Genomic DNA, 3646 nt, shown 5'->3' with positions numbered 1-3646 from the left:
GTTGGTCTAATATTCACATCGTCTGACTCAGAACTATATTCTGAAGAACTATCATATTCTGGGATGCTAGTACACATGTTGCTCAAACAGTCACAGAAAGTAGCTGCATAAAATTCACTGAAAAACTCTTCTTCGCTCAAAATTTCGTGATGCATCATTTTTGAAAATTTTACAATAATTAACTTGAATTTATACTACATACGACGTTGGAACAAAAACTTAACAGAGCAAAATGTGAATGATAATGACAATCCTAAACAGTATAATGAACCCTTTGATCAATTTTAAACAGCTTCACACAATAATGTTAATTGTACCTTTCTAAAAGTGTATCACGACATCTCTGGTCAACATGGGTAATACGTCTCTTGAGAGAGTAGCACTGAAACATACACATTACCGTATGTAAAACACATAGCCAGTGGGGATTTGCTCTACAACACAGGAAGCTCAGCGTGGTACCCTGTGACAGCTGAGACAGCTGTGATGCAGTGGGGAGGGGCAGGGGACAGGTGTAGACCTCCGGCTGATTCACACACGTTGGTGTGTGGCAGAAGCCAACTCAATATGTAAAGCAAACATCCTCCAATTAAAAATAAATTTTAAATAAAAGAAATGACAAAAAAGAAAATGATGAGCAAGTGATGGGATCAAAATAAAAAGGAATTTCAAACGTAAAAAATAAAATAATATATTAAGGCCGCGGAAACTGAACAAGGAAAAAAGCCAAGGCTGTCTGATGTGTGAATCCTCTGGGCCTGCATGTCTTCAGGGATAAAGGCCGTTGAAATAGGTAACAGGATGGCATCTCCGGTATCAACGGCGGTCATCGACTTACCCATCCGTCCGTCCTTCACAGACATTCCCGTACTGGTCGTATTTTAAACACTGTGATGAGAGAGGAGGCTGGTTATGTGGGCAGAGACTGGTCCATGGCCCAGCACTGGGATCTGATAGGAAGTGGGTGGCTGAGTACTGATCAGCATTTCACAGGTGACTCAGCCCTCTCTCCACTCCCTCTTTCTTTCCTTTTGAGCCTCCTGTCCTTCAGATCATGTCCCTACCTCCGACTTGGGGAATATTTCTTCTAAGAAGGACTATTTCTGGCTCCAAGAATCAGCACGTTCTTGCCATAAGTGTTCTTACTGCCTGAGTCACCTCTTGATTCCTTATGCTTTAGATCCAGGGGTTCAGCAGTGGTAAGAAAAAGGTGTAGACCACAGACCCCGCCAGGCCGTCTTCCTGCGGAGGAGCTGGCGCTGGGGCGAAGGTAGGTAAGGAGCCGAACTGCAGGAGAGCCACGGTGAGGTGGGAGGGGCAGGTGGAGAAGGCCCTGCGCTCTCCCTGGGCTGACTCCATCCTCATGGCTGGCCGTGAGAGAGGATCAGAAGGAAGGGGAGGGGAGGGTTAGGGAGAGGATCAGGAGGAAGGGGAGGCTGCAGCGGCCACGCCAAGGGCACAGAGGCGGCCTGGTGCCCGCGGGCGTCCGCACAGGCCGGGCGCGTGACGGCAGGCGTGTCACAGAAGAAGTGGTAGATGTCGTCGTGGCCGCAGAATGGAAGGAGGCAGATCAAGGTGGTCAAAGGCAACGCCAGCAGGAACCCCAGCCCTAGAGACCCCAAAGCATCTGCTCACAGAGCCGCCAACTCAGCACGAGGCGTAACACAGGGGTGACACATGGCCATGTGCCTGTCCTAAGCGCTGGCGGCCAGCAAGACACAGTCAGACCCCCGAGAAGGATGAAAAAGCACATCCGGGATCGGCAGCCAGGGAGAGACAAGGGCGTCCTCCCCGTGGGAAGGGTGCCGGCCAGGGTCAGGGGGGCAACGCCGGGGGAGTGGGCGATCTCCAGCAAGAGCAGGCCGCGCAGGAAGAAGCACATCGGGGTATGCAGGGAGGGGTCTCGCCAGACCCTGAGCCCGACGGCGCCCCGTCCGACGAGGCTTCGTAAGTACAGCCGCAAGGAGGCCGCGACGATGGGAGCCCCCACCGGGTCTGTTGAGAGGGGCGGCAGGGGAAGGGGGCCGCTCCCGCCGGTGCTCCTCCGTTAGCCCTGCGACGGGGGAGGAGGTCACGGGCAGGGCACCCCCTGCGTCCTCGGGCCTGGCGCAGGCGCAGCGGCGCTGGCAGCAGTTCGCAGTCGCCGAGTCCTTACCCCTACTGCTTCCTCTGGAGTTCGGTTGACTGGTCTCGCCTCCCCTACCGTCAACCTGCTAGCTGTGTGACCCTGGGAAGCTACACATGTCAGCATTGTCCTTTCACACTTGGGGAGGTGTGACACCGACCTTGGAGAGGTGGTGTCTGAAAGTGTCACGCCCCACGCCAGCCGGGCGTAGACCACCTCTCAAGGAGGTTTCCTTTCTATTCCAGCATTTCCCCTTGACCTCCATTCCTCCTTTTTCTTTCTTAAAGCAGACCTGTCTGACCACGCTCATGCCTCTCCGTTACTCTGATTGTCCAGTCACGCCCAGGACACCTTAAAAGTACATATTCGTACAAAGAGCATGCCGTTCTCATAGCAAGCCTAGAAGGCCGGCAACACAGGTGTTTCCCTTACCTGTTTTACAGAGGTGGCAGCTGGAAGCCAGAGACGTTAAACAGCTCACACTGCTGTCTCCCCCATTCCCCAAATCCACAGTTTCGGTATTGTGTTTTGTTTTTTCTTTAAACTTTCAACAATCCAGTTTTGTTCTGTTTTATTTCATCAAATACTAACCCTACTCTTGTTTCACCTTCTTTCTCATATCCATCTTCATTTGCATTATTATCAAGCCCACCCGAAATAGGGCTTTCATCCCCTTATGTATGGCTCACCCTCCACCAACCCAACTTAGCATAATTTTAGATTAAGTTCCCCTAAACACTTTTTAAGACATGTTCCTCTACTCTGATCCCAAACTTAAAATGCAAAGGAACCTCGGGAGTCCCCTGGCAGTCCAGAGGTTAAGACTGTGCTTCCACTGCAAGGGGCACGGCTTTGATCCCTGATGGGGGTGCTATGGTCTCACATGCTTCAGTGCTGCAGTCCAAAAAAAAAAAAAAGGAAAGGAACCTTGATTTTATTAGTCAATTATACCTCAATAAAACCAAAGAAAAAAATAAAAAAGAAATTTCTTATTCTTTTGATATCACATACAATTACCACAAAATATTTTTATAAGTGAAATTAGCACAACTTCCCTGGGGTATAATGCCAGGAAGCTCCTCAGTGCCCAAATCCACAGGCACATCCTGCCCACCACGCCTTTGTTCTAAGCCATCCAGGCCTTATGCACACGGCCCTTAAATTGTGTCGAGTTTTAATTTGCTGCAAAATAGACTTGCATGTGCACACAAACTTTGTCTTGTATTTATGGATTACCTTTTCAGTGTTATTCAAATAGCTGAAGGCAGTAGTTCTAAATGGAGAAGTCTTTGCACTGATCTTCTTGGGGGATTCTCAGAGAGGCCAGGCCATGCCCCAAACACTCCTGCTAAATAGAGGGGGGTGGGACCAAAATATACGCAAATTAAACACTCCGCCACCTTTTTTTTTTTTTTTTTTGGTGTAACAAGTGAACCAATTTTAACATTGTGTTTTCTTTTGCTTTAGTTGTTAACAATGATCCCCAATACAGGCAGTGTCTTAAAGAAATGAGTATTACCA

The 3646-nt window shown here is 49.2% G+C and overlaps 1 long non-coding RNA gene across 1 annotated transcript; it reads right to left on the bottom strand.

The window, feature by feature from the left end:
* Nucleotides 1–675: 675 nt before the first annotated feature.
* LOC133227156 (uncharacterized) lies at nucleotides 676–1252 on the bottom strand. The gene is made up of 2 exons (XR_009729737.1): nucleotides 1065–1252; nucleotides 676–888 (listed from the first exon to the last, which is right to left on the bottom strand). It is a non-coding gene; the product is annotated as an uncharacterized LOC133227156 (long non-coding RNA).
* Between the last annotated feature and the right edge of the window lie 2394 nt (nucleotides 1253–3646).

Source organism: Bos javanicus, chromosome 15 (assembly GCF_032452875.1).
Source record: "Bos javanicus breed banteng chromosome 15, ARS-OSU_banteng_1.0, whole genome shotgun sequence".
NCBI lineage: Eukaryota > Metazoa > Chordata > Mammalia > Artiodactyla > Bovidae > Bos > Bos javanicus.
This window is presented reverse-complemented; position numbering and strand designations above follow the sequence as displayed.